Source organism: Amblyomma mixtum, chromosome 2 (genome assembly GCF_055824585.1).
Source record: "Amblyomma mixtum isolate Tamu chromosome 2, ASM5582458v1, whole genome shotgun sequence".
In the NCBI taxonomy this organism is placed as follows: Eukaryota; Metazoa; Arthropoda; class Arachnida; order Ixodida; family Ixodidae; genus Amblyomma; species Amblyomma mixtum.
In genome coordinates this window covers 228,194,723-228,220,163 of record NC_143013.1, presented here as the reverse complement: position 1 = coordinate 228,220,163, position 25,441 = coordinate 228,194,723, and the positions used below count along the sequence as shown (strand labels likewise).

Genomic DNA, 25,441 nt, shown 5'->3' with positions numbered 1-25,441 from the left:
GTTCACTATGATAGCGTTGGGGAAACTCTCCGTACACTTCCTGTTCCCGACAAATCTCTCACCACCATGCAACTGCGCATTCCTCGGCGCATACACCTCAATACACACCTTACCCCTGCCCGTTCTTATCTCTACCGCATCCGAAACTCTTCCATTTGTCTGAATCAACTCAACCGCAATGCCGCGTCGAAACATTGCCTTTACCCCTGCCTCGTTGCCATACACTCCCCTCTATTTTCATAGACTTCTGCCCCCCTTTGGCAGGCTTGGCTAGCCTTGGACCAGCTGACGGACCTCGATGCGTACGTATTCCCCGAAGCTTAATATTGCATCCAAATAAGGTTTTTAGTCTCTATTTCTATTGCAGAGGTTGCTTTCATGGTTTCTGATTCCGCCTCGTATGCGGGAGGTGTGGGGTTCGATCTCCAGTGCCTCCGGGTCCCCGGGAATGCTACAATGGGCACGATCTTTCCCTGCAGCCTGGTGCTCGGCTTCAATGGAGGGATATAAATGCTTGGCAATGGCTCTCTGACATAAGTTTTCGTCGACGCAAACACTGTACCGTGGTGCAGTTTTGTCGCCGATTAAAGCTTGATATCACCGTGAATATTCTTGAAAAAAAGAACACCCACATACCTCAGTGTGGTCTCTATTAGTAATGCAGACATTGCTTAGTAACACTAAAGCAAAATATTATTTGCGCAGCGGGAGAACTGGACTTTTAAAATAAAACAAAATCCGCGAACACCACTGAACCAGTGAGACAGCCAGCGAGCACACGAGTTGGTTCAAAAGTGTTGTTTTGACTGCCGGGGATCGTGAACACGTCTGCTTGTATACCGTGAGAAAGCGAGTGTGTTAACTGATACCCGCCGGTAGCCCGCATTCCTCTCTTTTGTGTGTATGTGTATTGCGGATATCGGACGCCGTAAACACACGTTCACGAGTGTGACGCCATGGCACTGTCGCTCCCAGGGGCCCTTCGCTGAATGCAGATTTCGGAAGCAGCAGAGAACATCAAATGACTGCCCTGATGCTATGCGGGTGAGAGGAGTTAGTACTTTCAGGAGTTAGTACTTTCGATAGCAGCATATATAGTTCTATCGATAGTACTATCGATAGTACTTTCGACAGCATTGTCGATAAACGCATCGATACTACTTTCTATATGTAGTACAACCCATTCGATAAAATGAACGACGCGTACCCACTGCATCCTAAACTTGGTTTCCCGAGTGTGTGGTATGGAGGCGATGGTAGGAGTAACAGGCAGGACTCGCCCGTTTTCGCAGCCTACGCGTCACCGAGCTCTGCAGATGCTCCTTACGTAAAGTTACTGTATAAAGTGTGCTAATGTGCTAGTTGCGAAGAATGTGCGTGAAAAACATTTCTGCAGCGGTTACGTCAGCAAGACGACGTCTGCAGTGCGCGATGGTGTCGTGTTAGCCAGCACAAGTTGTTGTGCTTTCTGTTCATTCGATGCAGTTCCAGATATTTTTCCAAACTGTCCCAGCTACCTTTTTTTACTGAAATGACCCGCGTTTGCGTGCGAGTTTAAAGTAGTAGTCAGGTTTATTTTATCTCTTGTATTCTCTCACAGCTTCGCCAGTTATCTTTAAAATTGATCAACTTGTATACAGGTCGGCGTATAGTAGACATGCGCAGATGTCGTGCTATCACGAGCCTGCAAATAATGGTATGCGCAGCAATTAACGTTCATTCTTCATGTTCCATGCAGCATACCATTGAATGCCTTCGTTACGGTGTGATAAATGATTAGGTATGTTTATGTCGAACTGTTTCCTGCCATCTGCGATTTTGTGTTTATATTTAGCTTTTATCTACCTCATCTATCAGTTTTCCTTTTACTCTAGTATTATATTGGAAGTACTTCAGAGGAAATACCATGGGCCCGCTTACAACCTCACCATCGACAAAATGTTGGATAAGCACCGCATTACATTTCCATCCAATAAACACACGTTAGATAAGACCTCTCACGTTCTAGACAACCATGTTGCAATGACTATGCGACATTTCAGTAAACACAGAAGATCGTCCGGGACCGCTCAAAGTCGCGAAACTTGAAAAAAAAAAGCTTTACTTTTGAGTATGAATGTATCGATGAACATACTTCGGGTCCTTTACTGCGGAATGAAATATTTAATTTGCCCACAAGATATTTCATAAAAGCATGAATTGAGTTTTGCTGGTAGTCCGTTATCGAAAATGCGATCGTGGTGGCATGGGGGTTATAGTACACAGCTGATGACTAGAAATGCACCCTCCTATCTAAAGTCCATTTCCAATCTTAAACCTCGTAAGATCGTGAAACCAACCAGGCAACGCAAATGTTTTGGTTACATGGCTGGCCAATAAATGCATAATAGCAACAGTGTTACTATCGACAGTCTCACTATCGATAGCGGTACTATTGGTAGCAATGATATCGAGTTTTTCATATAAAACTAGTTTCAAAAAAGCAATCGATACCATACATAGTCAATTTGCCGACAATTATGCACCAGTAGCACGGACTGTGTAGCAAAACTGGATTACAACCTGGGCCTTGCAATTAGTGCCTTACATTAAAATTGCATATAATTTTCTTTTAGCGAGTAACAGGAGAAAAAATTTTATACCTCTCTTTTTGGAATTTAATACAGGCCTCCGAAGAGGCCACCCAAAAATTTAGCTCAATGAAACCCCACGCAACGCTGGGGGTTCTCGCATGAGCTTACCTCCTCGAGAGGGGGCTTGAAGAGAAGTTTATTGGACCCTTAAACAAAAAGGGACGTCCGTCCCTCTACAAAACAAAGGTACATTGCAGCGACTGACGTCGCCCGGTGCAAACATACACACGCGGGGAACTTAAGTGTCCAAGAACACAACATGTCTAAGAGAGTTCAAGAGTCCAAACGCGCGGGGGAAGCACGCCGGATTTAAAAACCGCGCACAAACGCCCGCGCACAATCATCGCGCACAAGTGACGCGCACAAACTAAAACGCGCACAAACTCTGCGCACAAAACGGCGCGCACAAATCACGCGCACAAACCTCGCGCACGAACACAACGCGCCAACACAACGCGTAAACACAACGCGCAAACACAACGCGCAAACACAACGCGCAAAAACAACGCGCGAACACAATGCGCGAACACAATGCGCGCACAGAACGTGCGAACAGAACGCGCGAACAGAATGCGCACCACACGGGCACGCCACACTTAATACGGTAGGAGCCGTACCGACACGCGGCCCCTGCCTGCGACGATGAAACGAGTGGACCAGCGCCGAAGGAACTGGTGCTCCTCCAGCGACACGAGGTCCACGCAGGCTTGGGCCAACATGCGTGCACGCACCCGCTGCAAAATGGGGTACATGGCCCTCTGTGGTCGTCCCTGCAGAGCCGCCACACCTCTCTGGCGCCACAGCACGAAGGCCCCGACGCAGAGAAGTATGCGTGTGAATGGGTCGCGAAACCTCGAGTTGGGGCCCAGGGTCGCTCCAAACATTCTCGACATGAGGACCCAAAATGTCCTCGCAACAGAACACTCAAAGAGCGCATGCGGCAACGTTTCGACAAGGCCACACTGCGGACATCGGTCGGAGGGGGCCACGCCCCAAGCCGCCAGGCGGTCTGCCGTAGGCAGGGCCCGCCAGCCCCGCAGCCAGCCAAAGTCTCGCACGTCTGCGGGAAGGGATGACGACGTCAGGTCCCGCCATCGCACCTCTCTGCTAAGCGCCAATTTTTCTTGTGGGGCTTCTTGTATGGCCAGGAGCTCGCATACCCGAGAGGCGGGGGTTGAGAAAAGCTCCACCTCTGGCAGCGCTGCGGTGAGGGACCTGAGCGTCTGGCAGACACGCTGAAAAAACCGAGGCTGCTGGAAGGCTGTCGGGCCGACATTCTGCTCTGGAAAAAAAAGGGTGCGCGACGTACCGAGCAGGTATGATAGGAGCGCCCTGCCCGGGTAGCCGGCCTGGTTTGCCAGGTCGCTGGTTGCGCGCAAAGCGAGCACGTTGCAGAATGTGGGCAGGTGGGGAATGCTAAATCCCCCCATATTAGTAGGAAGCCGGAGGAGCGCGCGCGCTACAGACTCCGACTTGCCTGCCCAAAAGAACGAGCCACATAAAGTGGTCAGACGGCGCGTGAAGGTGCGGGGTGGGTGGGCGACGCGTGCGACGTAGTACAGTGGGGCGCACACCGACGCGCGGATGATGAATGCGCGCTCCGTGAGGGAGAGACGGAATCGCGCCGCCACTGACAACCGTTTCTCGGCGGTCTCTCTCAGCCGGGTCCACGTCTCGCGAGCTGGCTCACCGGACGCGAGGAAATATACCCCTAAAACCTTCACGGCCGAAACCCACTGCACGTCGCGCAACAGGTCTGAGGAGAACGCGCCAAAGCGCAGCGCTCTACTCTTGCCCCTGTTCAGCAGGGCGCCGGACAGCTCGCTGTACACTTCAAACAGCCGCAAAAACGCTACGTAGCTGTCCTCGTCCCGCAAGAACAGGGACACATCGTCGGCGTATGCCGAGACCTTCACCTGGCCCTGGACTGGCAGCGGGAAACCGCGCACGGACGGACTCGCGGCGATGCGACGCAGCAGTGGGTCGAGGCAAAGAACAAAAAACATGGGCGACAAAGGGCAGCCCTGCCTAATGCCTCTGGAAATACAAAAAGGAGCGCTGATCGCTCCGTTGACGGACAGTCGGGCCGTAAGCCCCGAGTAGAGGAGCCCGACTCTGGCTACGAAGGCTGCTGGAAAGCCAAAAGCCTCGAGCACAACCAGCAGGTACCGGTGCTCGATACGGTCAAAAGCTTTCGATTGGTCAAGCGAGACAAAGCAGCCCGGGATCCCCGCTCTCGAGGTGAATGTGAACAAGTCACGAATAAGTGCGAGAGCGGAAAACACCGAACGGCCGGGCACGCTACACGTTTGCGCTGGGCTGACCACCGAGGGCAGAATCGCGCTCAGCCTGTTCGCCAGCAGTGACGCCACGATCTTGTAGTCTGCGTTGAGCAGAGTGATCGGACGCCACGCCTGCGGGTCAGATGGGCACCCGCCCGGCTTCAGGATGAGCGTGACTCGGCTCTCTCTGAATGACTCTGGTCGAGCTCCGTCCGTCAGAAAGCTGTTGACCATTTCGAGCAGGGGACCCTCTAACACGTCGTATAGCTTCGCGTAGAAGCTGACGGGGATACCGTCAGGTCCGGGGGCCGAGGCGGCATTCATTCCCGCTACTGTGGCGCGGAGCTCATCTGGCGTCGCCGGCGCGCATAGCTGCTGCGAGATCTCGTCCTCGACTGCGGGGAGACCCTGGCAAAAATCGCGGAGAGCGTCGCGGAACGCGGGGTCGCCCACGCGCTCAACACTGGATGTGAAAAGTTCGGACACGTGACGTGTAAGGACCTCGCGTATCTCCGCGATGCTGCTGCTCGTGGCCCCGTTGGGCAGCGCGATCTCCGTGATGAATGCGGGCGCGTCCTCATCGAGGGCACCCGCGCGTACCTGCCGCAGGACCGACGGATCGGCCACGGGCCTACCCTGAACGAGGGCTCGGCTGGCAGCGCGCGACGACTGCCGCAACAGCGTCTCGTAACGAGCCTTCAGTAAATTATAGTAGTCGCGCATAGCAAAGGTAAGCGGCGCGCCTCTCTTTACTATGCGGATGCGAGCCAGCGTCTGGTTAAGTTCGCGGGTGATGCGCGCTCTTCGCTCGCGGCCTTCCGCGATAAGGAGTGCGCGCCACTCGCCCTTCCGCTCGTCCCACGGCACTGATAAGCTAGCGCGCGCGCCCGGGGCACCCAGCGCACGCTGCAACGACGTGAGACTCGACCAATCTGTCAGTAGGCTGGCATCCATTCGCCACAAGTCTGCTCGTGGGGCGCACCCGCCGAAATCCAGCACTACTGACAGCGGTCGATGGTCGGTGATGCGCGGAGTGCCCGCGGGAAACGCGAGCACCTCGCATGAAGCTACATATGGCGCGAGAACGGGCGGGAGCAAAAACTTGTCGAGCCGACTGGCCGACCTCCCCCTCTCCCACGTGGCTCCGAAGTTGTCGCCATGCGACGAGACCCACGCGTCGGAAAGACGGAACTGCGCGCATAGGTCACGCAGGGAGCGCGCGCCGGCGTAAGGCCGACCCTGACCTGGGCCGCGGACATCGCGTGAGGGGTCGACTACACAATTGAAGTCACCCACTATAAAAGTGGGGTAGGAGTCGAGCATGTAACAATCCAGCGACTCGAAAAACGACGAAGAATCGCTTCGTCGCGCCGGCGCGTATACAACCAGTGCCCTCACCCGCCTACCGTTAAGGGAAAAGTCGACGGCCAAAGTGCGACCGTCGACGCCGTACGTGCAATGTGCGCCTGACCGGAGGGAACTATTCAGGAATACGACACCGACACCGCATGACGCTGTGTCGGTAAGTGAAAAGAAAGCCGGCACGAGGAAGCGATTCCTAAAGTTTGTAACATCGAGCGCGGTGCGGAAGTTACACTCCTGAAGGAAGAGAATGTCGACGCCCTGCGCGCGAGCGAAGTGCATCACCTCCCTCTGCGTATCCAGCGACCGGAATCCCTGAACGTTCAGGGAGAGGAGATGCACCGTCGCCATGATGAAGAAGCAGGGCGCCGACATTCTGCCGACAAGTTTAGGAGGCCCCGCCATCGGCGGACACGCCTGCGCGCGCTAGCTTTTTGGGGACAGTCGGATCGGTCGAGCCGTCCGAGTCAGCCGACTGCGACAACGCGTGCTTCCCCGCGACCCTACTCAAGTCCATGGGTTCCGGGGAGGGTAGAACATCGGTGGCCTCTCTTACCGCACCCTGCGAGTTGGGGTCGGAAGGTGTCGTGCGCGGGTTGCGGTCAGTGGAGTCCTGGGCTTTCCCTTCCGCGGCCTCTGGTGGTCGTCGGCGCCGTGGACCTCGAGCCGGGCCGCCGGCGCTCAGCGGGTCGGTCACTCCGGGTTTTTCACACGTGACGTCCCCGGTGAGGCGGAGCGTCGCGTCGCGTGAGGGCGCTCCGCTGCTCTCGTCCGCCGTGGTGGAGAGGTCGTCCTCGTCAGAGGAGGACGAGTCCGAGAAGCTCGTCTGGGGGATCGGCGGGAGTTCGCCGAGGTACGGGAACGCGAGAGAGTCCGACGAAGCCGAGTCCGCGGTGTTCTCCGTCTCCTCCTGCGATGAAGCTGCAGGCTCCGGGCCGGCCGGGGTTTCCGACACGTGAGTGGCGGCCGTGTCGTCGTCCTGCGAAGGCGCGGTCTCCGCAGGAGGCTCAGTCGCGAGGACAGGAACCGAGACCTGCGGCGGTTGCGGCGCTGCCGATGCCGGCTTTTTCTGCGGGCCCCCTGAAGCGGCCGCCGCCGCGTAGGAGCGCGGCCGCAGGCAGTCGGCCGTGGCGTGGGCTCCGGAGCAGCGTCGGCACGCCGCCTCGCATCCGGCCGTCTCGTGCCCGAACTCGTCGCAGCGGGCGCACCTCGGCGTGCGGCAGGCCGCGCCAACATGACCGTCCTGGCCACAGCGTGAGCAGACCTTCCGGACGCCCCGATAGTCGAACATCACGCGGTGACCCTGCACGGACATGAAGTTAGGAACCGGCTGCTTCATCTCCATCTTCACGAGGCGCTGGCCGTTGGTCACGTGGCGTCGCCCCTTCAGCGTCGGATGGGAGATCTCGAGCACCTTGCCGAAGGGGCTCAGTGCCGAGGCCAGTGCCGCGTCCCCGACGAACAGCGGCACCCGGAATGCAGTTACGTGGACCACGGAGGGGCCCACGCAAGAGACTGGGACAGAGGTCCCGTTCACTGGGAACGATCCCTCCGCTAGGAGCTTCTGTGCCGCCGCAGCCGTGGTCACGGCGATACAGAACTTGAATCCTCCTTGATGTTGGAGGCTTTCGAGCCCTTTCGGGCCGACGATACTTTCAACGCCGTCGACAATGTCGTCGGCCGTGGCGTTCGCGGCGTCCGCGTTCAACGTGAACGTGAAGCAGTGCGCCTTGGGTGGAGGCGCCCGGAACTCCGGACCAGCAGGACCGGAAAATGGCATGGTGGCAGCAGGGGGGGGGGGGGGGCCTCGAATAGCAGGACCAGTCCAGGAAGGGGCTCCCGGGCAGCCGGCGGGCAGCACGGCGCCGGGACGGCGATCCTCCGGGGGGGGGGCGGCGCCTCCTCCTGGGGGCGGGGTGGCGGGTTCCAGGGGTCCGCTCCGCTTCGGGTGGCTCTTGCTTCTCACAAGACTGGCAGCCTGACGGCCGTGATCTTAGCCACGTTGTTGGTTGCTGGCTTTTGAGTAACTTGTATAGCTAGACCCAACAGAGGGAACTCATTTGGACCGCCTGCAAAGAAGCACTGACGTTACATATTTGGTACAAGTTTGTTCAAGTTTCTTTTTGTGCTCTAATCTTGTCATGAACAAAACCAATTAAGTGCCTTTGTTCAATGGGTTCTCTTCAATCAAAAGACACTTGCTGATCTGGCAAGGACCGGTTTATTGAAATTGGTTACTTATTTCTTGTACGTTTTTCACTGCGAAGGTATTGCTCTCTGGCGAAACTTTCTGGTAGTCTGTGTTTGCGTTTTCTATTTTCGTCGATAGATGGCGGAAGCTGGGGAATCGCTAGGTGCGCCCACCGCGCCGCGATTGCGTGGTAAGCGGGCATTCGTTGCGTGAACCTCGGCGCGCGCGTTTCGTGCGCAGTGCGCTCGTCGGCGACAGCCAGCTGAAATTTCTGTGCATCAGAAGCCGCTTGCAGCTCTCGTCGAAGAAGCGCGTGACTAGTGTCGTGCTCGTATTTAAAGTTTTGCCGCGGCAATACAAGGATCCGCATCAGGGGCGCTTTGAGGACCGCCGGAGTCGCCAGTTGAACCGCCGTCTGAGAGCTACGCTGACGCGCTTGTCGGGCGTGCGCATCCTTAAACACGAGGTAAGGGCTGATCTACATTTTTGCAAGTTTTCTCGTGCATTGAGGACTCATCAAATTGCGGCGCTTGTAACGTAACTTTCTTTTCAGTATCATTTCCTGGATGCTTCTCGGAGGCCGAAGCTGCCATTGTTCGCCGCGGACCGCTGCCATGTAGCGAGAGATCGGGGCACCTCTAAGATGTCTAAGATTGTCGTCGCGGCTCTCGTCAAAATCCACGGACCATGGATCGCTTCGGATTCAAGGGCAAGACTAGGACAGGTGTACATACGTCGTGCAGCGGTGTCGCCGGCGTAGAGCAAAATAGCCCAAGAAGCACCACTGCTGGGCCTACTGCTCACCGCGCCGCCGCGCCGCTGTAGGTCGACGTTGACGTTGAAGTGCGCCTCCAAACGGCCCTTTTCAGGGCCACGCATTGCTTCCTGGCAGATTGCGGGCATCCCATCTCGCGGCCATGTTCCCTCTCTTTGCCGAAATCGGCACCAGTCATCAGAACCCGCGCTAGGCCTCGTTGCGGGGTTAACGGAGTGCATTGGGGCTTTACAGAAGCTACTTTACCTAGCTACAGCATTCACCCAGTGCAGTGCATTTTTGTTCCTCTAGCGACTTCTCCCGCTTTGTCGAAATCGGCTTCAAAGCTCACGCTAGGCCTCGTTGAATGGCTTAACCGAGTGCAGCGCCTAGCTTTGTTTCTTTGTGTTTTAACCTGTATACAGTACACCTTTGTTTGCTCCTCGCTTTTGTTCTGTTCAGCAATTTCCTGAATCCGTCCAAAGAGCCGGGCTTTCCGGACAATTGTTCGCCGGGAATGGAACCACGAGGCGATCGCACTGCATACAGCACGACTTTGATCCCTTGTGTTATTTAAATAAAAACATATGTCGGAAGTCATGGCCGCGTCCGAGGATTGCTTCGAGAGCTCGAGCGAAACCACGCGCTTCCCGCCCCGTGCTCATGTTCCCCTCATTTCGAATCATTTGCAAGTTGCATCAATCAATCAATGCAGTTTATTTACCAGAAAAATGTGGCTAGTCACCATGGGCTAAAAGCTGTGCGCACAGCTTGAGAAGGCCCAGGGGGACCATTACAGGATTGTAGTGAACGTAAGAAAAACAAATTGCTACTTTACAAGAACATGGAAGGTACACCAAACAACATAAGAGATACACATTACAATCGCAATACAGTAAAGAAAAAGAAACAACACTGACAGCAGATATTACAGCATGAACAAACGAGGAGTTCTGCAAAATATGCATCAGAAGTGCGAAGATAAAATGCGCGGTATTAGAAATGCGAAGATACAACTTGACCGCTTTAAATTTTGAATAAAACCACCTTGGCGCAAATAATTTCACAAGGACAAAAAAGACGAGGAAAAGTACTTGATCCAGGGCTTGTTGGTTCATGTTGCAATATTTTTAACGGCGCAAAAAAAGCACACACAAAGGAAACGACAGAAAGAAACGGACAGTAAGAGTTGGTTGGCAGTTGGCGCTCCTGCTGTCCGTTTATCTGTCGTTTCCTCTGTGTGCCTTTTTTGCGCCGTTAAAAATATTGCAAGACGAGGCAGTTGTGAAGTTAATTGGGCCAAGGTGGATTTATTCGAAATTTCAAGATGCAAAATCAAGTAGCCCGGTAGCATGCCTTGCTGAACAACTTGAAAAAGGACAGAAAGTGTCGCTCGAAACAGTCACTGTATGTATACACAAAACCTCGCAACAAGATATGTAAATACCCATATATTTTATAAGAGCTTTGGGCAACGTTCTGAAATTAAGAGATTTCACATACCGGTCGCCTGAAAGCACTTAAATTTATTTTTTTTATGCTGCGTGCCTTGGATCTCACAGTGTATTTTATGAAGCTTCCGAACAAATTATCCCACCTTAATGCAGTGTAAAGTTCAGGAAACTTAAGTTTCCTGAAATGTTTTAGTATATGGCTACCCTGGGAGCCTTACGTGTCCAGCTTGCTGGCACGAGGCTTATATTTGAATGTTACTCTGCAACACTTTCTATTTGAGAGCATAATGATTTTTTAGTGTGCAGCTGTCAAATGTGCTCATGAGATTGTAAAAAAAAATCCTTCTTTGCAAGAATGAGTTTAGAGCTTTATGCATGAGATCCTTGAGCAAGGTTATTGGTATTGGGTGGTTTTCAAGCTATGCTCGCATAAAAGTGTCCCACATACTGGCCACACTTTATTCGTGCTCTCTGGTGGATAGCACAAACCTTTCAGTTTTATGCTGAATGAGTGTGCACGTGTCTGCTTTCGGCTGAGTGGTGAACAATGCTGCCATGCATGGTAACACCCCTCCTTAGTTAGTTATATGGAGTTTTATGGCGCATAAGCAACTGTGGCTATCAGGCGCCAAACACAACGTTAGATGATCCCTCCTTAGTGTTCAACCTGCCTTTTAATGCAGCTGTTGTTGCTGAGTGTTGCAATCTGCCTCCAATGCTTATATTTGGGAAGCTGGCTCTGTCAACAGTGCCTTCTGCTGCAGCCGTGAAGATAAGAAAAATTATGTAGTATTTTGCTGTTTGTCTTAAATACTATAGTAAAGTTCAGGTTCTCTATCTTCCTTGCACCAGAGGTGCCCCGCCAGAGACGGTTTGTTCACTTGAAGACCGAAGCTCTTCGCACCAAGGGTGCCCCGTCAGAGGCGCTCTCGCGATGAGTTGACACGCAGGGATAAAGGGAATAATTGAGGTTCTATATACAGATATTTACAGCATATACAAGTTTAGGCAATAGAACCAAATTAAACGGCAAAAAGATACAAAACAACAAAAAGGTGGAACTGGCTAACACTAGGGGAGGCCCCTACTCGGCATAGCCGAAGATGCATAGCATCTCACCTTAGCGCAGAACCTCGCTTCCGGCTCCGGGGCCCGGTTTTAAAGCCCTAAAGGCCCGGCCCACATTTGGTAGCTTCCAATCATGTTGCACTCTTACATGATGGGCTCTTCAAGGGCATGGCCAGCCCTCCGGCTTCTACAAGGTAAACCACCCTCTCTACCACAAAATAAAAATAAAAACAAACAGAAATACACATTCGTGCCAGCACGTGCGCAAATCGGTACCGCGAGGCGGGGGACACCCGTACTTCCCGGCGCATTCGCGAGTGGCCGCGTTCCGAGAAAGGAGACGCTTCGCTTTGAGCTCCCCAGCCGCCCCCCTCACGCCGGTGGCGTCCATTGAAGACGGCAGCTGACGGGGTCGTGAGGGAGAAACTCTGGTCCCGATGACCCCGCGTACACTACCGATCCCTTAAAATTATACTTATCTTCATATATAGGATGTTTTCGTGCGGTGGTGATGCAAGGAATGCTTTCTCATACAGCAGTGAGGCTGGGCAAATTGTGGGGACGCACAATTGCCCTGTGCGTCGCTTCCTGTGGTTGGCTTATCCCCCCCTGTGGTTCGCTATCCCCTTTGGATCGCTTACCCGCAATGCACCCTAAACTCGTTCCCTGTGGTTAGCTTCCCCACAATGCACCCCCCTTAGTTGTGTTACTTTAACTAACAGGGGAGGGCGCTGGCATCGCAGTGATACGAGTGCCACGGATGGGGTGTTTGCTGCCCGCACGGTGGGAGACGCGGTTCTCTTCTGCTTAGGCCCGGGAGAGCGCGCGGACGTGTCGCGCGCATCTTCCTCTCTTCGCCGGCGGGCGACCTCGTGTGGAAACATGTTCCCGTCAGCTCGTCCCGTCCGGCCTCGGATTTTTCCCCTTGCCCTAGCATGGGCGAACATTCGCTCGTAACCGTGCTGGTGAGTCAGACATCCTCGATTCCTCAGTGTATCGTGTTGTTAGCTGGCGTTACTGTTGTTGTAACAATAAATGCCTTGTCTGTGTCAGCCAGTGTGTCGTTCCTTTGTTCCCTCAAAGCAAGGCCCGCCGTAGTCGGCGTGCGTTCGGTAGCGTACGCGACCACGGGGTGGGGTCCAGCGGTTTCGAACTGTGTCAGCCGTGCTTAAGCGGGGAGAACGTGTTTATCTCCCCAATTAAAACCCCACAAAATATACCAAAAAGTTTGAGTTCTTGACCCTGAACGCAAAATGTAGTATCATAACGTGTTGTAATGGTGGCCATACCAGCAATGTATTTTGATTCACAACTCCAAGAGCCACTCATAGAGGTGACAGAAACGGAGAAGGCCAAAGTGCATACAGGAGGCGGCAGAGGAGGATTTATGGGGGTGCTGGTGTCGCCTCCCTCACAAAGACTGAAATTTTACATAGGATAACCATTCTGAACGCCGTTTTCTCAACGTAAAAAGTTCCAGAAATACATGTCTAAAATGTGACTGCCCCCGTCCATAAATCCACCTTTTGTAGCATGGCAACATAGCATGTTTCACATATCCACAGATCTAGTATTGTGCATAATATATATGACCGTCGCTTTTCAGACTTCTAGAAGTTTAGGAGTACCCAGTGACTGCAGTATAAGTTTCACGGTGTTGTGCATCATTTCAATGCTGTGTTTCATGCTTAATGTGCAGAGCTGCAGCTGTATGCAGCGCTTTTCGCTACTTGGTGAAATACAAGCTTGTATAATGTCGCTGCATAGCAGCACACTTTACTTGTGATCAAAAATACACAAAATGAAAGACGATGTATTGTACGTAATGAATGCATAAAATTATTTTTCTTCAACATAACCACAGGCATCTATGAAATTCAGCGCACGTATGGAGCCTCATTTCACTAAGTACATTTTATCCCAAATAACACTGCCACAGGACATGGGCACAATACAGACGTGAGAAAAGGCCTCCAAATTCAGTTCGAGCTGCGCCTTTTTCGCACATCTTGACCATGACATAAGCAAGAAAAGCAACTGCAAACCTGCTACAGGAAACCGGTCTAAACATAGCGCGCGACCAGAAACACAGACTTGGCCACAATATGAACAAATATATACACTTGAGCCCGGCACGTCCCGGAGGCTAATAGCTCGCTAGACGCTTCAAACGTTACTCACTTGAAACGGCCATGTAACAAAGTTTCTGTATACTAAGAGCAAAGCGAGCGCAGCTGCTTCCTTTACAATATCGCTCTCCGCCCATGTCATGATCTTCGCCGCTCACACAAGCGCAATCGCCGAAAAACGAAAATGACAGTTATACTAACACCAGTGACAATCGCTGGAGCGTCGCACTAACATGCATAAGTAGCAACGAGGTTTCACTGCCGATGGAAGCGGGAGCGCGAATTGCACACACACACTGCACGCGCAGGACGCAAAACGTCCGCACAATACGCCGACGAACTCTCTAGCGTACGCCGTATTGAATCAACGAACAGCGCGAATGCTCCTCAGCGAGCAGAGGCGGTCTCCCGAAGGCTCCGAGCAGTGACGCAGTGGACGAAATGCCCGAGCGATCGTGTTCGCCGAGCACGTTGAAATCAATGTACGCAACAACGAGTTTTGCAGCGAATTCCACCTGAGATATGAGTGAATGGCGCCAACGTCAGCCTGCGAGCACGATCAAAAGCAAACTCGAGCAGTTGAAGAAAGTACGCCTACACCGCACCGCAAACGCTGCGCCGCGGCCGCCTGCTACATCCAAGGCGCATTCACCACGAAGCTTGCGGCTTGCTGCCCGTTTGGTCGGCGCGGAAACGATGCTGGCTTCGTGGCATCGGGTTTGTTGAGAGGTCTCCAAGAGACTCCGAGAGATTTGTCCAACGGGCTAGGGAAGACAGTGTCCTCTTATAAGCCATTATTGCATATGCTGACCCAAGATGACAATCACTTAAAGAAACTACATTCTATTGAGCCTGCGCTAGAAGCAGCGGTTCAAAGCCTTTTTTTATTGCTGTTACTCAACCCAAACAATTAACCCTTCATCAAAATTCCTCCAGTCATTGGTGTTACAGTGCGCAACTAGGGCATCGTAGTCACCTAGGTATTTACAAACAAACAGTAAGGGTCTGCCTGCCATCAGTCGGTTCCTTTTAACGTTAGCCTGCCAGGTGTCAGAGGTATATAGTAACTCCGAAATAATCGCTAAGCTTTCTTGCACTAAAAAATTAAATCTGGGATGAGTAGGCGCCTATGCACAGCCAAGTGCACGTGCAAACGCGCCTTTGAGAGAAGAAAATATTATAGCAGCATTACACCGCCATCCGTTCATACAAAGCCTAGGCCGCACGTCTATAGTCGTATGTTCTACCACTTCTTCTTGGCGGAGTTAATTTTGAATAAGATTGGGCAAAAGACGCCAGTAGAAAAAGAAATCTCGACAATGTTCACTGATGTGCCGCTCGCTCGCTTGCGCATGCTATATCCACCACGTGCACTGCAATGAAAGCGATGGCAGTACGAAAAATCCCGATAAATCAGTGCAACATTGTTCGGGGCAGTTGTTTTGGTATACCAATATTTTTTATAATCTCACATGCCGTCTTCTTATTGCGGCTGAATCGAAGGCAGAAAATGCGAACAAATTATTCGGGCGCGTGTTCCACTGCGTGCCGAAGCGCGAGCGTTGAAGAACAACTCCGAGGATATTCTCGGCCGCGCAAGCACCTCCACCACGTGCTTCGCAATCAAATCGATCACAGTAAAAAACGTTTCGATAAAGGAGTGAAACGCTGCTCGGGGTTTCTCGCTGCTGGTTTCTCTCGATCAGGAGGCCATCTTGTCCGGGCGGCTTAGCAACAGCGTCGTATTTGAGTAACAAATTTTTCAGTCTCCCATGCCATGATCTCATTTCGAGCGAAGCCGAGGCAGAAGAACGACGCGCGGTGTACTGCTCGCCTAAGGGCTGACGTTGGGAGCGTCTGCTAGCTTGCTTCCTGGTGCCTAGGTGCCGCCACCATCGGCGCCCTGAAGGAGACGGGGGAAGGAGCGCCTGCATAGGAGGAGGAGGGAGGAGATGTTACTTTTAGTTTATTGAGGAGTTTTACCTTGGAGGAAGGAAAAGCTAAGGAGAGACGATTTCCACACAAAACCCTGGGAGAAAGGTATGGATGAAATCACGTGGTTTCTCTCGATCAGGAGGCCATCTTGTCCGGGCGGCTTAGCAACAGCGTCGTAGTTTCTGTTTCCAAACCGGGCGGCGCTGTGTAACGTTCAGAGATCGGAAGAGGGCCGAGTGGGTTAGAGAACAAACGCGGGTTAATGACATGCTAGTTGAAACCAAGAGGAAGAAGTGGGCTTGGGCAGGGCATGTAATGCGAAGGCAAGATAACCACTGGTCCTTAAGGGTAACAGAGTGGATAGCAAGAGAAGGCAAGCGTAGCAGGGGGCGGCAGAAGGTTAGGTGTGAGCGGATGAGATTAAGAAATCTGCGGTAACACGGTGGCCGCAACTGGCGAAGGACAGGCTTAATTGGAGAGACATGGGAGGGGCTTTTGCCCTGCAGTAGGCATAGTCAGGCTGATGATGATGATCCATTCTATGAAATCCACCACGGGTACCCACTACATCCTATCTCGAGTGAGTGGTACGGAGGTGATGGCACAAGTAACTGACAGTGGTCAGTGGCTATTTATTGGTATTAAGGAAATAAAAAAAATGAAGGAACAGATGTTGCTAGCCGCGGCATCTGCCATCGAAGCCTGAAGCACCTGAGCTGCGGCTAGCGGGAATAAAATGACACGGACAGGGCAGGGAGAAGGAAAGAAAGGGGGGAGCGATAGAAGGCGGGAGTATACACTATGCACAAGTAAAGGGTATTGAAATAAAAAATTAATGTGAGGTGCTGCCCGCGCAAGGTTGCTGGGAGTACACGGTGCGCGGATGGGCAGATTGCGTGGTGGAGGAGGGGGGGGGGGGGACTGTGGCTTACGCAATGACTTTCAGGCCGGCACAGATGCGCTGCCCTGCGCCAGTGAGAGCATCACGCGGGGCCGTTGTTCCTGAGGGAGCAGCAGAGCGCGCGCACACGCATTTGGTCGTCGCAGGCCGGCCGCTCGAGGTAGATATTATGCGAAGCATACTAGCCGCACAACCGAGCTCTTCCTTGTTGCGCCGCGCGCGGCCGCGTAGCTACCACTTGACCTACATCAGCGCACCACGTGATATGATGTCACAACAGCTGTGAAAGCTGGGGATCAACTCGTGCGCTCGCTTGCGGACGCGCAGCCTCCGCCGGCGGTATGCTTCGCATCCTAGGCTTAACCATAAGCTAAGCCAGGCCATTTTTTTAATGCCGCACATGTGCCCTGTCCTGTCCCGAGAGAAGGAAGGAGAAACAGGACAAAAACACGCGCTCGCGGCTCACTGTACAGAGAAGCTGGTGTGGGGGCGCCTAGCTGTAAAGCGTCCGAAGGTAGCACACGCGGAGCGTCTTGTCACTGCGGAAAGCTACCTGGCGGGGAACACACGGAACGTCAAGCCCGTCTGTTCGAAGTGTACACAGAGGCTCACCAGAGATCACTCACGGGCGCGCACTGCCCCGTGGCCACAGCAGCGCCGAGACACTGTCCGGGATGAGTCCCTGCGCCCTGTAAGCTGCAAGCATGTCGCGAACGCGGTTGGGCGAACGCGGACTCGCCCGTTTTCGCAGCCTACGCGGCACCGAGCTCTGCAGACGCTCCCTACGTGAAGTTAGCGGCTCTCGTAAAGTTACTGGATAAAACGTTATTGTAGCGAATGTCCTATTTGCGAAGAATCTGTGCGAAAAGCATTTCTGCAGCGGTTACGTGAGCAAGCGCCGTCTGCAGTCCAACATATGTTGCTGTGCTGCCTGTTCTTTCATTGGATGTATAGTTCCATACATTTTTCCGAACTGTTCGAGCTACCTTTTTTAACTGAACTGACCCACTCTTGCGTCTCAGTTTAAAGTCACTTTATTTTATCTTTAGTATGCTCTCAGCACCCCACCAGTTATGTTTAAATATGATTAACTCTTATAAAGATCGGCGTATAGTAGAAAAATGCACTTGACATGCGCAGTGCGGATGGCATGCTATCACGAGCCTGCAAAGAATGAGATGCGCAGCAATTAACGTTCGTTCTTCGTGTTCCGGCCATCATGCTGTCGAATGCCTTCGCTACGATGTGGTACAGTAGGACTGTTTCCTGCAATCTGTGATTTTGTGTTTATATTTAGCTTTTATCTAGCTCCTGTGTCAGATGTCCTTCTCATTTAGTAATCTATTGGAAATACCTCAGAGGTTTGAGCGACAAACCATGGCCCGCTTACAACCTTACCATCTTCGAAATGTTTGATAAGCACCGCATTACGTTTCCATCCACTGAACACAAGGTAGATATGACCGCGTACATTCTAGATAAAACCATGTTGCGATTAGGATGCGACAGTTTAGTAAACAAAGAAGATCGGACTGCTCAAAGTAGCGCAATTTGAGAGAAGCTTTAGTTTTGAGTAAGCATGTATCGATGACCATACTCCGGGTCCTTTGCTGCGGAATTAAATATTTCATTCGCCCACAAGATACTTCATAAATGGATGAATCGAGTGTTACTGGTAGTCAGCGATCGCAAATCCCGCTGTGCTGGCATGGGGGTTATGGTACACGGCTGGTGATTAGAAATGCACCCCTCCTAGGTAGAGTGTCTTTATGATGTTAAACCTCATAAGACCGTGAAACAAAGTAACGCAAAAGTTTTGGTTATGTCGCTGGCCAACAAATGCAGAATATCAACAGGGTTACTATCGATAGTCTCAGTATCGATAGCAATAGTAATATTATCGAGTTTTTTAAACTATACATCGCTTCAAAAAAACAAACAAACAATCGATACCATAGATAGTCACTTTCCCGATAGTTATGCATCACTAGTACGGAATAATTATTCAGCAAAACTAGATTACACTTCTAATTAACGACTTTACTTTTGAAGCTAGTGCATTAACTGAGTACTGAATACAATTTCCTATTAGTGAGGAACATTGGCGAACAAGTTTTTGTGTTGAATACTTCTTTCTGTGGAATTCCTGACCAAATATGTCGCTCGAAGAAGCCCCCCAGCAACGCAGGGGGTTTCCGCATGAGCTTACCTCCGCCAGAGCAGTTAACAGTTCTTGCGGCGTTTTTAAACGACTTATTGATTACATTGCCGAATATCAAGTAGAGTCATCCTGCGACGTAAATACTGTCAGAATTATTATAATCAATAGAACAGAGAGCCATCACGAAATCTTCCTTTTGTTATTCCACAAGCCCCCCCAAGTGGAGGCTTACAAAAATTACGCTCTACGCTGAGAGCGAGAGACCATGCTCAGAGGCTACCCCGATCAGGATGCATTTTCTCCCTCTGCCAACAGACGGAACTCGGTTGGACCTACTGCAGAGAACCACATACTTTACATATGAATAATGAAGCATTAAGTTAATTCAACTTATTTTGTCTACTGTAATCTTTGTCTACTGTAATCGATTAAGTTTTTTGTCCAACGTGTTCTCTTAAATGAAAAGACACTTGTTTATTTCGCAAAGTACGGTTTATTTAAATTAGTTACTTATTTCTTGTACAACGTTTTCACTCCGAAGGTATTGCTCCCTGGCGAATCTTTGTGAAAGCCTGTGTCTGTGTTTTCGACTCCTGCCGATAGATGGCGGCAGCATTTAAGCGCGCTGATGTCCGCGCGCATCCGTTTTCAGGGCTGGGACGCCCTTAGTACCACCCTGCACCGCCGTTTCTCCTCGCAGCCAATGCTCGTAGCGTCATGTTGGGCCCCAAGCGCCGGTCGCGTACAGTGCACTATGCGTGTGGCGCGGTTCGTATGCGGTTACGTGGCGACTGGAATAATACGACTCAACTGGAAATATGCAGTACGCAGTTGGTTCGCTAGTCGCAATAATATTCTGGCACTTTTGAGTGTGTATTGTGCATCGTACAATCGCTCTAATCACACGGCAACCGAAAATGAATGACGGACTGCTGTGTTCCCCACTCACTGGCTGCACTGAAATAGGACAGCGGTGATTTGCTGTTCATTCGTAGTTGTAATTTATAGTGCCATGGTCACCGAATTCACTAGAATTAAGCTGCATTTGTTGTTGGTACGTAAAGACTGGTCGCAGGGCCCGGATTTTCTCGGTTATGCCAGCCGCGCGGAAGATGAGCTGCCGCATATAAGCATTTCTGCGTAGTTAGCACCCAATTTGTCAACATTTGGAAGCACTTTGTCTTATTACTGCACCATATGTGGAGAATTCCACGAAGTAGTGGCAAATTTCTCTTCCAAACGGGACGTCACTACACTGCTCTGAAGACTACAGCTGTGGCATATCTGAAACCTGTTGGTCATACTTTCTTAACTCCTTGTTCCGCAAAAGAATCATGCAGCGGTTTAGTTTGCCTCTGAACGGTGTTGACTCCATGTAGCTTGATGATACGATGAGATGAGGTTTTGCTGACTCGTATTTGCTAAACAGGCAAGTCTAGTGCTAAGTCCAGGGCAAATTTAACTGACATTTATTTTTTATTTTCAAAACTTCAAGAAAAAAATCATCAAAAGCGTCCGATTCACAAAGCAACCTCGCAAAATGAACCTCTGATAACCACTTCGCTTGAATCCCATTATCCCTCCCAAGCTAGATTAAAAAAAGGGAGTCGGAGCAATGCGGGCCGCCTTCCTCGCTTCGGCGGAACCGTCTGCTGTAGTTTCGAAGAGACGCTGTCCTATAGCCTCACTGAGTAATATTCCGGCAAGGCAATAGAACTCTCATTAAGGTATGGGTCTGGGCCAGTTGGAAAACCACGTTTGACGTAAAGCGCGCAGAAAGACACGGACGAGTCAACAGAACAGACCAGCTCTAATCCCCGCAGGTGTCATTAAAGGTGCACTGAAGAGGAATCTGAACTCGTCTTTTTGCCGCGGGAACTCAATCTGCACGTTCCGAGCATTCTTAGAAACTTTGATTTATTGCCCTATGTGGCTGATTTTCCTAATTAAATCGAATTAACGTCCGGCTCCCGCCTTTTTTTTTTAAATTCTCCCTCGTACGGTGGGCGGAGTCGACCAACGCGTGGAGTGCCTTCCAGCCAGCCCCGCGGCGGCTTGCCGCTCTGCCATCGGCGGAGTAATACGTAGTAGTCCGTAGAAGCAAATAGTCCGCGAGTATGTTTATTTATGCGGGCTTATTTTGCGGCTATATTATCTGCGAATGAAACTATTTATTCACGGAAACCTAAAAAAACAAAATAAAGTGAAAGCAAAGCCTCCATGGAGCTGGCTGCAAGGCACTCCATGCGTTGGTCGACTCCGCCCACCGTACGGGGGAGAATTAAAAAAAAAAGGCGGGAGCCGAACGTTAATTCGATTTAATTAGGGAAATCAGCCACACAGGGCAATAAATCGACGTTTCTAAGAATGCTCAGAACGTGTAGATCGAGTTCCCGCGGCAAAAAGACTAGTTCAGATTCCTCTTCAGTGCACCTTTAAGAGAGGCAATAAAAAAACGCAAACTCTAGGAAATGCCTGCCCAGAAACACGCGTTAAGAATTTTGCTGATGTGACTGCGTGACGCCAACGAAACGAGCCTTTTTTTTTCTTTCTAGTGCAGAAAAAAAGGCGGTCCTATCGTTGGCGTTACGCAGTCGCGACTTCTTTGCTTACTGACGCACAGAATCTGCGTATGCCGCCAGGATATTCGTTGTGAGCTGGCGCAAAGAAGCGGTGAAAGGGGGGAGGGGCGGGGGCTTATAATGCCTTTGTGACATAAAGATAAATAAACTGAACAAAATGGTTGAGGAGAGCTCACACACTCGCTTACCAGAGAGAGCTGGCCTAAATAATATGGGTGGCTTACTGGGACGCGTCTTCGCAGCATACGCGGAGCATACGCACCATACGCAGCATACGCACCAGCACGGAGCAAAGCCGACTGCATTCAGGATAGCTAGCCAGACGAGCGCGCCTAGAAGCGAAAAGGAGCAAAAACAATCCCGGTACGGGGCGGAGGCTCGGTCTGCGCGGATTGCTCTTTTTTGCTTCTGAACGCGCTCGTCTGGCTAGCTGTCCTGAATGAAGTTGGTTTTGCTCCGGGCTGGCGCCTTTCGTTTTGGCGCGCTTTTCGCCGAATTTGCAGCTCGAGTGCGGCATTGTGTGTCCTGCTTTTCGTGTTTCCCTCACTGCGCTGTTCACTCCGCGTATGCTGCACTGCGACGTGCTGTGTATTTGAGCGTGTGCGTAAATGCCCGCTTTGCTTTGTTGTTTCTTCTTATTTCAGTGAATTTGGAAAGAAGGCGCTAAGTGAGCCAGTATCTGGTAAAACTGCTCTGGGCTCAGCCGCAGCAAGCGTTTGTACTCTCCAGGTCGCATTCAAGTAGGCCCTCGTACAGCAGGTCCTGCATGCCCAAGCACTTTTTTTCCAACCATGACTTTGCCCAACATAACTGTTTTTAGCCACGAGAGCTTCCTCCTCGTCCTCAGACGCTTCAATGGCTACAGCCAGTGCGGCGAGACGACGTTTTCTCTCGGCGTTCATGTTGAAACTCTCGGCAGCTGAGTTATCGAAGCAACGCAAACAGCGCAAGCACGCCGTGGACGAGAGGACGCGCGGATTGTCCGCTGCGTTCGTGTGAATGCTCGACGTCCGGACCGTCTCCCGGAGCTTGGTCACGCGTCACGATAACCGCGCTGACGCGCGCGGATCATCCGCGATCCGGTCCGCTCGTCGGAACCCACCTTCAGCGTGCGGACCATCCGCGATCCGGTCCGCTCGTCGGAACCCACCTTCAGCGCGCGGACCATCCGCGATCCGGTCCGCTCGTCGGAACCCACCTTCAGCGCGCGGACCATCCGCGATCCGGTCCGCTCGTCGGAACCCACCTTCAGCGCGCGGACCATCCACAATCCTGTCCGCTCGTCGGAACCCACCTTTTGCGCGGACCATCCGCGATCCGGTCCGCTCGTCGGAACCCACCTTTTGCGCGCACCATCCGCGATCCGGTCCGCTCGTCGGAACCCACCTTTTGCGCGCACCATCCGCGATCCGGTCCGCTCGTCGGAACCCACCTTTAGGAGCGCAGTACACCGCGCGTCCGTCGTCGGCCTTGGCTTCGCTCGATATGAGATCATGGCATGGGAGATTGAAAACTTTCTTACTCAAATAACTGCCCCGAGCAGCGTTTCACTCCTTTATCAAAACTTTGTGTACTGTGATAGATTTGATTGCGGTGTACGCGGTGGAGGCATCTTGCGCGGCCGAGAATATCCTCAGTGTTGTTTTTCAACGCTCGCGCTTCGGCACGCAGTGGACCGCGCACCCGAATAATTTGTTTGCATTTTCTGCCTTCGATTCAGCCGCAATAAGAACATGGCATGGGAGATTATAAAAATATATAGGTATACCCAGACAACTGCCCCGACCAATGTTGCACTGCTTTATCGGAATTTGTCGTACTGCCATCGCTTTCATTGCGGTGCACATGGTAGATATAGCATGCGCAAGCGAGCGAGCGGCACATCAGTCAACATTCTCGGACTGTTGTTTTTCTACTGGCGTCTTTTGCCCAATCTTATTCAAACATTAACTCCGTCAAGAGGAAGTGGTACGACATACGACTATAGACGTGGGGCCTAGGCTTTATGTGAACGGATGGCGGTGTAATGCTGCCATAATACATTCTTCTCTCAAAGACGCGTTTGCTCGTGCAGTGGGCGGTGCATAGGCGCCCACCCATCTCAGTTTTAATTCTTTTTGGTGCAGGAAAGCTCAGCGAGTATTTCTGTGTTACTATATAGCTCTGACACCTCGCAAGCTAACGTTAAAAGGAACACACTGACGGTAGTCCCTGACTGTTTGTTTGTAAATACCTAGGTGACTACCATGCCCTAGTTTCGCACTGTAACACGACTGACTGGATGAATTTTGATGCAGTGTTAATTATTTGGGTTGAGTAACAGCAATAAGAAAAATTGGCTGCGCTTTAGCTAAGGTTAATCCTGGATATCTCGAAGCGAAAAGCTGCGGTGATGCTTATGGTTTAGCTTTTGGTTATGCTTTATGATTTAGCCTATGCATATACTTACGGTTTAACTTATGGTTCTTCTTTATGATTAAGCCTATGAATATGCTTATGGTTTAACTTATGGTACGTCGATGTTCAGCTTCGTTTGCACACCGGTTAGCGAGACGTGCCTCTCGTACTTCTTGGGTTTCAGACTCAGCTTTGCTGCTTCGTTTAGCGAGACGTTCTTCTCGTTGTTCGGGTGTCTCGGACGCTCGTTGAGCTTTCAGCCTTCCATTTCTTCGCTCTTTTTCGGCCAACTCCCGTGATAGCATTTCTGTAACGGTAGTAGCGCTCCGTTCTCCTTCCATGTTGAATTCGCACGCCTATTCTCTGCAAGCGGTTATATAACCGGCCTCCGCGATAAACACGCACAAGCGGCGAACGTCAAACGATGACGCATAGCGCGCGGCAGCGTGCGCCTCTTCTATGATCAAGCGCACCTTATATACTCCTCCTTTCAAATGCGCACTGCGCAAGTCTGCGGCGAAAGGTCAAACGGTGGCGAGGAGGAGAAGCGGCGGAGCACATGTGCAGTAGCCTGCGCCGTGCGTGACGTCACTCGAGCTCCGACATACGCCGGCTCACGCGAAGCGCGGTGTTGACTAGCATAGTGAAGCTTTTCTCTTGAAAAGGCTTTTAACCGCTGCTTCAAGCGCAGACTCACCAGAAAGTAGTTTAAGTGATTTTCATCTTGGTTCATCATATGCAATAATGGCTTATGAGAGGACATGGTCCTCCCTAGCGCGTTGAACAAATCGCTCGGAGTCTCTAGGAGACCTCTCAACAAACCCGATGCCACGTAAGCCAGCATAGCTTCCGCGCCGAACAAACGGGCATCAAGCCGCAAGCTTCGTGGTGAACGCGCCTTGGATGTGCGCTGCGTCGTTAGCCGCTCACCGCGTGATTCCTGCATCCCCGCACGGCCCCACTGCGGCCGAACGAGACGAGCGGGAGGAGCTAGTCATGGAGAAAAAAAAACTAAGGAGGGAGCGTGACGTCACGCGGCCAGCGTTCGCAAGCCGAGTGTTTTGAAGTCGTTTTCTCCCTCAGTTTTTCGCTCTCCGAGTCAGTCCTCTTTGTTTTGATTCTGGTATGTTTTAGTGCGCGCGTATGCGCTACCCGCGGCGCGGGCGTCTACAGCAAGGAAGTTGATCTACAGATAGTCTGCCGCGCTAATCGGCGCATGCGCGCGCGCAGCGGAGCTCGACTTTACCGCACGCTATCACGTGGTGCGATCACGGGGGGGGACACACTCTCTTTTTTTTTGCTATATCTTTACTTGTAAAGACTAGGCTTCAAGGTTGTCGCCGGACGCTCCCTCCTCAGTTTTTTTTCCTCCATGGAGCTAGTCATTGGAACGAGTCTTTAGGAGGCGCTAGCATAGAGAAAGATATTGGTAAAGAGCGGACACTCGGCGAAATCTGGCCCCAGGAAATGACGCGCAATCCTCCTCCTCCAATAGATAATCTGCCGCCTCCAGGATGGCGCCAGCAGTCTCTAAACGCGCGCGCGCGCGCGGGCGGGTAGCCGGCGCGGCGGCTCAGACCCATCCTAGCAGC

At 51.8% G+C, this 25,441-nt stretch overlaps 1 pseudogene; it reads left to right on the top strand.

Annotated features, from left to right (window-relative positions):
• The first annotated feature begins 8,606 nt into the window (after positions 1-8,606).
• On the top strand, positions 8,607-11,446 carry LOC149362832 (uncharacterized; annotated as a pseudogene).
• Positions 11,447-25,441: the final 13,995 nt, after the last annotated feature.